This window comes from Jaculus jaculus, chromosome 10, assembly GCF_020740685.1.
Source record: "Jaculus jaculus isolate mJacJac1 chromosome 10, mJacJac1.mat.Y.cur, whole genome shotgun sequence".
Lineage (NCBI taxonomy): Eukaryota > Metazoa > Chordata > Mammalia > Rodentia > Dipodidae > Jaculus > Jaculus jaculus.
The window spans coordinates 40359072-40371264 of NC_059111.1; the positions used below are offsets into that span (position 1 = coordinate 40359072).

General features: G+C 39.0%; 1 pseudogene; it reads left to right on the forward strand.

The window, feature by feature from the left end:
• The first annotated feature begins 11296 nt into the window (after positions 1–11296).
• Positions 11297–11806, forward strand: LOC123464123 (annotated as a pseudogene).
• Positions 11807–12193: the final 387 nt, after the last annotated feature.

Here is a 12193-nt window from a genome sequence, read left to right on the forward strand (position 1 = left end):
AGTATATGCACTAAATGAAAATAAAATTCAGACACTTCTACAAAATGGATGAATCTTGGAGCTATTATGTTAAGCAAAATAAGTCAGTTCCAAAGGAATAAATGCTACATAATTCTATTTATGAGGCAGCTAGAAGCACAAAGTAACATGTAGGTTTCCAAGGGCTATGGAGAAGAGAGAATAGGGAACTACTGCTTGCTAGGTATGTGGTTTGAGTTTGGAAACATGAGAAAGGTTCTGAGATGAATGTTGCTGATATCTGCACAGCAGGGCAAATGTACCACTGAACTACACACCATATGTATGTGTGTATGTGTATGTGTATATATATAGAAAATGTTTGTCATATGTGTTTTGTTACATTAAGTGTTTATTTATACCTAATAGGAAGTTCAATAGGGTACTAAAATAAGCAAAAGGGGAGATATGTTATAAGTCAGAGAAATCTGCCAATGCTGAAGGCAAAGTTACAGGTGGTCCCAGGGGATGTATCAGAAAACACAGTGAGTAGACCACAGGAGACAGCCAAGAAATGCTGTGTATTGTCTTTTCCACTGCTCAGGATCTGCTTTCCTGCTCCATCGATAAAGGCTTTCTGTATGTCTCCTCTGGAGAATAGTCAACCATCCATATGGTCGTGGTCTTCAAGCTAAATTTGAGGAGGGAGATTTTGGCCCACACTTGTTCAGACAATTATGAGGACAAAGACATATTGTGGGAGCTGGCTTCTCCCGCTACAATCACATGATGAGGACAGGGGGAAAGATGGAAAGTGACCAGAGAAGCCACTATGAGCTGGCTTCTGCATTAGATGGCTACTGCAAGCCCATACCTGTATTAAGCTTATGCACCCTTATTAAAAGTCCTCTTTTTCTCACACTGCCACCCACTTTCTTAAAGGTTCTCAGAGTCTTCATGTCTACCAGTCAAGCCATACATGTCATCAGAACAAGGCTGTGTATTATCAAGAGGGAGTATTCTTTTTCTTATCACCAAGGATCAGCCCTTCCCTGTAACACATAATAACTCATTTGATTCTTAATATATGGTCTTTCTTGGATGATGCTCTTTACATTTTCATGGAACTTTCTGGATGCTATACTTCATTTATCTTTGCCATTAAATATTCTAGAGTATAAAATCCTCTTTACTCCACAAATTATGCCATGTATAGAAGGTGGTATCAGCAAGTGAGTTCTGGTATTTGACAAAAAAAATTTATAAAGACAATGGATTAACTTAGATAATAAAGGCTAAAATAATTTAGCTTAAACATATATATAGCATATATTTAATTTTTACTAAAATACCAGTCATTGTGTTATATAATGGTGAAAAATACATGGTGAAAAAAATAAGACTTCAAAATGATAAAAAGACATGCATTATTTAAATTAACTACAAAAAGGTTTCCATCTAAAAAAAGAAACTAAAACAGTCCAAACTGAATGGAGAAATGAATCTGAGCAAATGAAAGCCAGACAACAATAACTGAATATTAAAGAAAGAAAGAATAGCACACAGATGGTTCCAGGGCACAACAGAATCAACAAAACAAACTCAGGAACAAGGAACACAGATGCTGAAGCTGAACTGCTCACAACATTTCAGTGAGTCTGACAGAAAGAGGTTTATTCTGAATTGTGAGACAAAGAGCAAGCTAGGACATATGAAGAGCATGGACACTGGCCATGGGCTCAAGGCTCACTCCTGCCACTTAAGAGGTTATATTATTGAGCTGGAGAGATGGCTTAGTGGTTAAGTAACACACTTGCCTGCAAAGCCAAAGGGCCCAGGTTCAATTCTCTCTCACACACTCTCTCTCTCATAAATAAAAGTAGAATATGGGCTGGAGAAATAGCTTAGCAGTTAATCACTTGCCTGTGAAGCCTAAGGACCCCCGTTCAAGGCTCAATTCCCCAGGACCCACGTTAGCCAGATGCACAAGGGGATGCACGCATCTGGAGTTCATTTACAGAGGCTGAAACCTCAAATGCACCCATTCTCTCTCTCTCTCCCTCCTTCTCTCTGTCACTCTCAAATAAATAAATAAATAAACAAAAAAATTAAAAGTAGAATACTTTTTTAAAAAGAAGTGATATTATACAGGGAATAACTCAGTTACCATGAGCACATCTTTACACTGGCCAATCAAAAGTACATCTCCATTTTGTCACAAGGTGGGTTCTGGTAATAAAAGTAAAACACTCTTAAGTACTAAATAATTTTCCAAAAAGATATTAGCTTATCACTTGAAAATATTGGTGAGTCAAATATAGGGAGTGGCATTGCATACCACATGTTGGCACTGGAGTGATCTTATCACTCAACTCCAGTTTTTGCTCTACATCACTTTTCTCAAACAAAAGAGGTGCCCTCCATGTATGTGACCACATAGGGATTGTAGATAAACTATGGAAGAATAAAATTAGTAAGTGGAGCTCTTGGAAGTCAGGTGAATATGACCAGATGAAGGGGTGATCCCATGATCAGGAATGTGATCTTGCAGTCAGGAGCATGTGCTCTAGAATCATGTGCTAGGAACTGAGTCTCTGTTCCCCATTTCAAGTCACAGGATAATACTGAACAAGGATTAACATCTTCATTTGTGACAATGCCTTCACCTTAGGATCAGTATCAACATCTTCCTCTGTGATGATGCCCTGTCCTTAGGATCAGCAGCAACATCTTCCTCTGTGACAATGCCCTCACCTTAGGATCATCATCAACATCTTCATCTATGACGATGAACTTGCCTTAGGATCATCATCAACATCTTCATTTGTGACGATGCCCTCGTCTTAAGATCAGCATCAACGTCTTCATCTGTTACAATGCCTTGACTTTACAATCATCATCAACATCCTCATCTGTGATGATGCCCTTGTGGTAGGATCATCATCAACATCTCATCTGTGACAAAGCCTTCACCTTAGGATCATCATCAACATCTTCATCTGTAATGATGCCCTTGCCTTAGGATCAGCATGAACGTCTTCATCTGTGATGATGCCCTGTCCTTAGGATCAGCATCAACATCTTCATCTGTCAACATCTTCATCTGTGATGATGCCCTGTCCTTAGGATCAGCATCAATGTCTTCATCTGTGACAATGCCCTAACCTTAGGATCAACATCAACATCTTCATCTGTGATGATGCCTTCATCTTAGGATCAGCATCAACATCTTCATCTATGACAATGCCCTTGCCTTTGAATCAGCATCAATGTCTTCATCTGTGACAAGGTCCTTGCCTTAGGATCAGCATTTTCTACCTCCCACCTGGAAGCCCACAGTTAAACCCAGAGAAAAGCCAGAGCTTTCTGTCACCTCCCAACTTCGACCTTCATGAGGCCATTGCTTTGTGAATTGTGGACACAGAAGGGATTGCCCCCTTTAAGGATATATATCTATTCAACCTGTGCCCCAGTACCTCCCATTCCCTACCAAGAAAACATATCCCAAATATTCACTGGAAGGGAGGGAAGAGCAGCTATAGAGGAGAGCTCTTTTCCTTACAGCCCACCCAGCAATGCACTTTCCTATGAGATAACTTAGCCTGTCCTCTGAATTACAGAGGTTTTCTGAATTTCTCATAAAACATTTTTACACAGATAAGCTAATTGGTGGTAAAAAGACCCTGTGGGAATCTACAACTATTCAATGAAGATAAGCTTCAGGAAGGCTGAGGCAACCAAATCTCCACCAGCAAGTCTCTATTTGCTAACTGTTTGATTAGGTTTCTTCTCCTGCTGTGGGTATAAAAAGAAAAGTATGAGAGGTGAAAGGGTGCAGGAATACTTAAACTACTAAGCAAAAGTAGGTGGGAAAAGACAGCAATAAATATTTTTTAGATTATTAATTGAGACTGATTCTATTAAGATTAAAATTCCACACATTCTAGGTCAAACTTTACATGCCATAACTCATCCCCTAACCAAAACAGATTAGAAGGTTGATAGTGGAATTTTACATTAATACCTTGTTCTAAATTGTCCAGAAGTTAATAGTATCTTGAATTTTGAACATCAGGGTTTATTTTCACAAAATCAAAGGCAACTCCTCCTATTGTGGGTGTGATTTTTTTTTATCTAAGAATAACAACTGATTATGCCTAAACTACATGTAAGATAAAAATACATTCTAAAAATGTTTATGGCAATAAGAATATGCACACTTTTAATAACCAGATTATTTGTTTGCACAGGAATGAGAAAAAAATGATTCACTAAAGAAAATTTTAAATTGGCTTTGAGGACATGCTTTCTTTGCCTAATATTCCTCTGCCCCCTAGTGGTACCATTTTTGAATAATGAGATGACTGATGTGATAGTTCTACCATTAGTTATTTCATTATATGTTATGCTTTATTGTAAAACTTTAAGTCAGTTAGTTAACATATTTTACTGTAAAATAAAATTTTATACTTTTTTTTATTTTTATTTATTTAAGAGCAACAGACACAGGGCTGGAGAGATGGCTTAGCGGTTAAGCGCTTGCCTGTGAAGCCTAAGGACCCCGGTTGGAGGCTCGGTTCCCCAGGTCCCACGTTAGCCAGATGCACAAGGGGGCGCACACGTCTGGAGTTTGTTTGCAGAGGCTGGAAGCCCTGGTGCGCCCATTCTCTCTCTCTCTCCCTCTATCTGTCTTTCTCTCTGTGTCTGTCGCTCTTTTTTTTTTTTTAAAGATTTTTTTTTAATTTTTTTTTTAACTTTTATTTATTTATTTGAGAGCGCTCTTTTTTTTTTTAAAGATTTTTTTTTAATTTTTTTTTAACTTTTATTTATTTATTTGAGAGCGCTCTTTTTTTTTTTAAAAGATTTTTTTTTAATTTTTTTTTAACTTTTATTTATTTATTTGAGAGCGCTCTTTTTTTTTTTTAAAGATTTTTTTTTAATTTTTTTTTTAACTTTTATTTATTTATTTGAGAGCGACAGACACAGAGAGAAAGACAGATAGAGGGAGAGAGAGAGAGAATGGGCGCACCAGGGCTTCCAGCCTCTGCAAACAAACTCCAGACGTGTGCGCCCCCTTGTGCATCTGGCTAACGTGGGACCTGGGGAACCAAGCCTCCAACCGGGGTCCTTAGGCTTCACAGGCAAGCGCTTAACCGCTAAGCCATCTCTCCAGCCCAATTTTATACTATTTATTACCTTAACACTTTGTGTTTATTTATATTGTTTACCAAAACAATTTCCCTAGAAAACTTCCAGAGAGAAATATTATAAGGAATCCATGTAGTGGCCAAAAGCTTTGAAAAGCATGGAGCATCATATTATTTTAAAATTGAAGATATATGTTGTCATATTCGTGATAAATGCTACAGAAACAATATTATCAATGAAAATCTAAAGTTTGTCATTGAACAGGATTTGATTTTACCTGTTAGAGTCTTGGAAAATATACCTTGAGAATTGTTGGCATAGAGATATTGTTGCCAGTCCCATTTGGCTAGGAACTTCCCTCTTTGGATTCCTCTTTCATCCTACCTATTCAGCCCATTGTGCTATCAGTTCTTCCACTTTCAGGTTGATAAACTTCTGATTGCTCCACAACTAAGCATCTAAGGAGGCAGAAAAACCAGATCCTTCACTTACTATTCAGCAGTGAAAGTGACACTGACATGCACAACTTAGATGAAGTTAAGGGTACTGTGCTCAAAGAAAAAAATCCCCCCAAGGTTACATACTGTATGCTTCAACTTAAGTAACACTCTAGAGATGGCAACACTATCCAAGAATGAAAACAAACTAATTGCCAGGAATTTGAAAGGAAAAGGTAACCTTGCCCTGGCCTCACCAGTGTGTGTCTGGCTTACATGGGATCTGGAGAGTCAAACATGGGTTCTTAGGCTTTGCAGGGAAACAAATGCTTTAACTTCTAAGCCATCTCTCCAGTCCCTAGGTCATAATTTTCTATTGTTCCTTGTTGGAATTAAGTCAGATAAAATGAATTTGGATTAAAACAAAATCCTTGATACATGCACACACATTTTCTATTTTTTCAATTTTTGCTCTGGTTCACAAAATATCTCCTCATCACCTGGGTGCTAAGGCCACACTTCTTGAATTCTCATTGTTCCTCACTACCTACAACCAATTTACACATAATCTTACTAACTCCCAAATGCACCATGTACATGTAAAGAATATAGAAAGAGATCCGGGGGTGAAAATGGAGGCTGACATAACCCACCTACAGAGTGTGCAGACATAGATGGCAAAGGAAGTGAAGCCTCAAGGACAGGGGTTCACAGCATTGATGCTAGTGAGATATCAAGAAAAAAGTCCAGGCATTGTAACATGACTCTGAAGCAGAGGCCAGTGTGAACTATATATTCAGTTCAAGTACAAACTCATCCTGTCTCATAACATGAACAAGTATAGACTTCCAGGTAAGATGGCAGCATAAGAGCCATGCCAAACCAGCTAGGGCGGGGGGATATAAGCAAAACCACAGCAAAATACACTCTTCTTATGAAAACTGAAGGAGTATAGGTTATTGTTAGACACAGCAAAGAAGCAGGAGAGAGCAAGATCCACAAGAAAGGAGGAAAATGACCATAATCCCACTTAGGCACTTACAGCCCACAAATCCATGCAATCCATGCACCTGCCTGGCACTGCCTCACCAGGCGTGCCAAGCTGTGGCAGCAGCAGAGACAAAAGAAGGGGATTTTCCAACTTCATCGGCCCTCTTACAAAGCCAAGAAATCTGAAGGAAAAACATCTGCGATCAACTAAGGAGCTACTGAAAGGGATACAGGTGGGACTGTATGAGCAATTCCTGGCCTCTACACCCTCCCATCAACCAACCATCAGAACCACAAACCTCTGGCATTCAGCCCCCGGTGGGAGCACAGCTGATCAGAACAAGCTCCAGAGCACAACAAAGAGGGAATGAGGTCAGCAATCAGGTAACAAGGCTGACTGACTGACAAACAAACAACAACAAAAAAACAGGTATGCAGGCCTCCATTGGAAGAGCTAATCTCTCTTTCTATGTCAGGGCAGGTTATGGGTTATATATTCTGGGTTGGCTTTACTGTTTTCGAATAAGCTGTATTTGGGGTTGAATATTGTTGCCTTTTAAGCTTTCAGATTTATGGGGCCTTTGTCTTTTGTTTCTGTCACTAATGGGGGCAGGGTCTGATTCAGATCCAGGCTGACCCAGAACAACAAACACCTTTAGGGATTTTGGCTTTATATGACTATCTGTTTGTTTTAATCCCCACAACTGAACATTCTGTGCTGTTTTTATTGAATGTATATATGGCTCAGGTAAGTTTAGAATTTGCCAGTAAATTGTTCCACCCAGTCCACTAGGATGCTTGCTTAGCAAGCAAGCTCAACACCTAGGATTACTTATGCAGTTGGATTGGGATACAAGGTCACCACATCTAAGAACACTGCAAATAAGTAGAAACCCCAAACATCAAATAATTCAGTATGCAAAAGTCATTACAATATGGTACAAGAAACCTAAAGTATCAAGACAATACAATCCCACCAAAAATTATAAATCCATCAGAAATTATCACCAATGAGACTATTTTAGATGAAATGTCTGACAAATATTTCAAAAAAAAATTATTGTATCTATACTGCAAGATATCAATGAAGAAATGAAAGGAATAAAAGAAAAAAACAAAGGAACTAAAGAAGAAGACAAACTCCTGAAAGAGAACACAGGAAACCAGCTTAATGAAATGAAGAGTTCATTACAAGACATTAGTAAAGAAACAGAAATACTGGAGAAAAACCAGGCTGAAATTGTAGCTCTGAAGAATGCAGTCAGTCAAATAAAAAACTCTGTGGAAAGTATCAACAGTAGAATGGATGAAGGAGAGAACAGAATATCTAAACTAGAACACCAGGTGGCAGATGTAATACAGTCCAACAAGGATAAAGACTAGGTATGAATGGGAATTTTAGGATATCCAGGACACTATGAAAAAATCAAACATAAGAATTCAAGGTATAGTAGAAGGAGAAGAACTTCAATCCAAAGGCTTAGTAGGTGTTTCCAACAAAATAATAGAAGAAAATATTCCCCAAATCAGGAAAGAAATGCCAAAGCAGATACAAGAATCTTTTAGAAGACCAAACAGACAAAACCTGAAAAGAACCTCTCCTCACCATGTTATAATTAAACTACTAAACACAAGCCAAAGAAAATATATGGAAAGATGTTAGAGAGAAAAAGCAAGTCATCTACAAAGGCAAGCCCAACTGGATCACAGCAGATTACTAGTTTTAAAAGCCAGAAGTGCTTGAAGTGATGTATTCCAAGTTCTGAATGATAACAACTGTCAACCAAGATTGCTTTATCCTGCAAAGCTATGTATCCAAATTGATGGAGAAATAAGGACATTCCACACCAAAAAAGGGTGAAAGGAATTTGTGACATCTAAACCCGCTCTACAGAAAATACTTGAAGGAATTCTTCACACTGAACAGAAAGCAAAACACACACAGGAGGAAGTAGGAAAAAATAAACCATACTCAGATAACAGTTAAAACAAGTAAATAAAGGGAAAACAGGAAACACTACCAAATAAGAAGAATGGAGGGAATAAACGCACACCATTCAATAATAACTCTTAGTATCAATGGCCTCAAAGCACCAACCAAAAGACAAAAGCTTGCAGACTGTATTAAAAGGCAGGATCTTGCCATTTGTTGCCTCCAGGAAAAACTTCTCTCAATAAAAGACAGACACTGTCTTTGGGTGAAAGGATGGAAAACAGTATTTCAAGCAAATGGACCTAGGAAACAAGCAGGGTTGCTATCCTAATATCTGACAGGATACACTTCAAACCAAAATTAGTGAGGAAAGATAAAGAAGGTCATTTTATACTGATTAAATGAACACTCCAACAGGAGAACATTACAATCCTAAACATATATGCACCTAACATAGGGGCTCCCAATTTCATCAAACACTATTAGATTTAAGGTCATTTAATATCAAATACAATTGTAATGAGTGACTTCAATACTCCATTCTCCTCAATAGACAGGTCATCCCAGCAAAAAATAAACAAAGAGACATATGGATTAAAAGATAACATGGGGGGCTGGAGAGATGGCTTAGTGGTTAAGCGCTTGCCTGTGAAGCCTGAGGACCCCGGTTCAAGGCTTGATTCTCCAGGACCCACGTTAGCCAGATGCACAAGGGGGCGCACGCGTCTGGAGTTCGTTTGCAGTGGCTGGAAGCCCTGGCATGCCCATTCTCTCTCTCTCTCTCTCTCTCTCTCTCTCTCTCTCTCTCTCTCTCTTTCTTCCTCCTCCTCCTCTCTGTCACTCTCAAATAAATAAACAAAAAAAATTAAAAAAAAAAAAAGATAACATGGAACAAATGGACCACACAGATATCTACAGAACATCCCATCCAAATGCCACAGAATATATTTTTCTCCACAGCACATGGAATATTCTCTAAAATAGACCAAATATAAACACAGAAAGCCATCTCAACAATTATAAGAAAATTGAAATAATCCTTTGTACTCTATCTGAATGCAATGGAATTAAACTTCAAATCACCAATAAAAGCTACAGTGCATACAGAAATTCATGGACACTAAATAGTACATGGTTGAATGATGAATGGGTCATTGAAATTGAAAAGAAAATCAGTAAACTCATAAACTCAAATGATGATGAGAATACAACATAACAAAACTTTTGGGACACAATTAAAGCAGTCCAAAGAGTAAAATTTATAGCTCTAAATGCCCATATGAAGAAATTAGAGGTCGGTAGATGCAGGAGAGTTCAGTGGCTCACTCGCTCGCTCAGAGGTGCTCGTGGGCTGCGTTCCATCCGTACCTCGGCTCTCCCTGGAAAGGGAGGGAGGCTTCATGGATCAGGAGCGAGTCTCCGCCGTAGCATCAGCTCGAAGTCACTAGGACTTCCTCAAACTTGTGTGCTGAGGAGACTCAGATGTTGGCCTCAGCTCCTAGGCTGGACTCAGCAGATTGGCTCGTGAAAACTAATGTATTGAGACAAAGGAAAGGATCTGGCAGAAAGCAACATCTATTATCCTGGGCTTGGCAGCAAGGAAGAGGACAAGTAGTGGAATTCCTGCAATCTGAAAACTGCTACGTCCACGGTGACCTCGCCTGTGTAGCAAGCAGAGATGCTTCTGTACTGGATGAGAGCTGAGGACAGAGGGCCAGCACTCTTCGGAGGGATGCCCCCGGTGACCCCTTGGCAGTCAGTTACTGTAATGGTTCCTGCTGCCCATGAAGTCACGACGACCCGATTGCTGGCGCCAATGTGCTGTTTTCTGCGCTCTGTTTCTTTCCTGCTTTCTTCTAGCTGTTTGTCTAAGAACAGCTAATTCAACACTTATTAGTAATCATGCACGCAATCAGGGTACAAGAAACAATCTAAGCATTGAATGTGCCCCTCCTATGATTAGGGCAATGGAGGGAATGTATAACTCTACTAGGAATAAAAAATTAACTCTAGAACAGTTTTTAGATGGTGTAAAGTAAAAACAGCTTATGATGTTTGAGAACGATACTGAGCCTGAGAATATGAAAGTAGAAATGTTGATCGGTAGTGTTCATAAGAAGCATGACAGTTCTGCAGAAAAGGAGTTACAAAACTTAGGCATTCCCACTAGGAAACTTCCTGGGGGATATGTTCAGTACTTGATCAAGGGCAGATGGTGGACTCCTAGAGCTGGAATCTACTTAGTTCCACTCCCCTATGAGGGAGGATATGATAAATTCGGTAATATATGGGTGAATTATGAAGAAAAAAGGAGGCTATGGCATTCTCTTCCATTTATGGGAATGCTTAGCAAGGAAACGTAAGCCTTGGTGTTTATACAGTACTTGGGGTATAAGAAATAAGTAACCTGTTATTCACCTTACACCTTTTACCCTAGTTTCTGTTCGTATAATGTTGTGGTCAATGGGCGAGACATGCTTCTCAGAAAATGGGTACATTTCCTGCCTGATAAACACTACACGTATGCTTAGAGTAGAACAATACTTAAGATTGTTTAGATTAATGATTTCTGAGATCACTTGTTGGCTTGCTAAGTTTCCCTGTTGATTTCTGAGATCACTTGTTGGCTTGCTAAGTTTCCCTGTTCAATCTGTATAAAACCTTCATGAAACCTTCAGTAAATTGCAGCAGCATATTCAACTTAGAGTGTGTCTGTCTGTCATTTCCTCGCCGAATCCCGAGTTCTCCTTGAGCCTTCGCCCTTGTTCTCCCTCGGTCCTGATCTCCCCGAGAGTCAGTCCGCGGCAGAAAACCACACTGAAAGGTGACATAGAAGCTGAATGATGGGTGGTGGAGAGAGGTATAACATTCCAGCCCCTCAATCTAGAAACGTTAGTAAGAACCAGCTTACTAGACAGAAGACTAAGGATCAGAATTCCCAGATGAAGATTGTTCACAAGAAAAAAGAACAAGGACACAGTTACAACTCATCAGCAGCTGCATAGCAGGCTATGCAAAATGGCAGGAAGAACAATTTTTCTAGTAATCCAAATTGGAACTCTAGTCTATCAAGTCCCAGTTTGCTTTTTAAATCTCAAACTAACCAGAACTATGCTGGAGCCAAGTTTAGTGAGCCACCATCACCAAGTGTTCTTCCCAAGCCACCAGGTTCCAGTTTCATTTAATCCTTCAGATAAGGAAATAATGACATTTCAACTTAAAACCTACTTAAAGTACAAGTTTAAGATGAAGTACTAATATTTAAATTTAGCACTGTTTACATAGTCATGAATTGGTCTGAACCAAATTGACTTAAGGAGGTAAAATTTGTAATTTACAAGTATATCAAGACTATCATTTATGTGCTGTTTGCATGGTGAGATATCAGTGCAATTTAAATAATTGTACTTGATACAAGTGAACCATTCAGGTTGATTTGGGAAATAGGTGACTTTTAAAATTGTCAATTGGGGGCAGTAGTTTACAGTCAGTCAGGTTATACATAGCTGAAATATACAGGGACTGAAAAATGTAGACATTAGGAAATTAAATGTCCTAAAGGCACCTAATCCAAAAGAAAATGAATTTTTACTAAAGATCTCATTTTACTAAATTGTACTTACTAATTGGTGTATGTGTGAAGGTCAGTCAGGGCTTGCTAGAACAAAGCAGTCTATGTCCAAGTGGCCCTATTTTTTGGATCTCACTCTAGCCCAGGCTGGCCCTG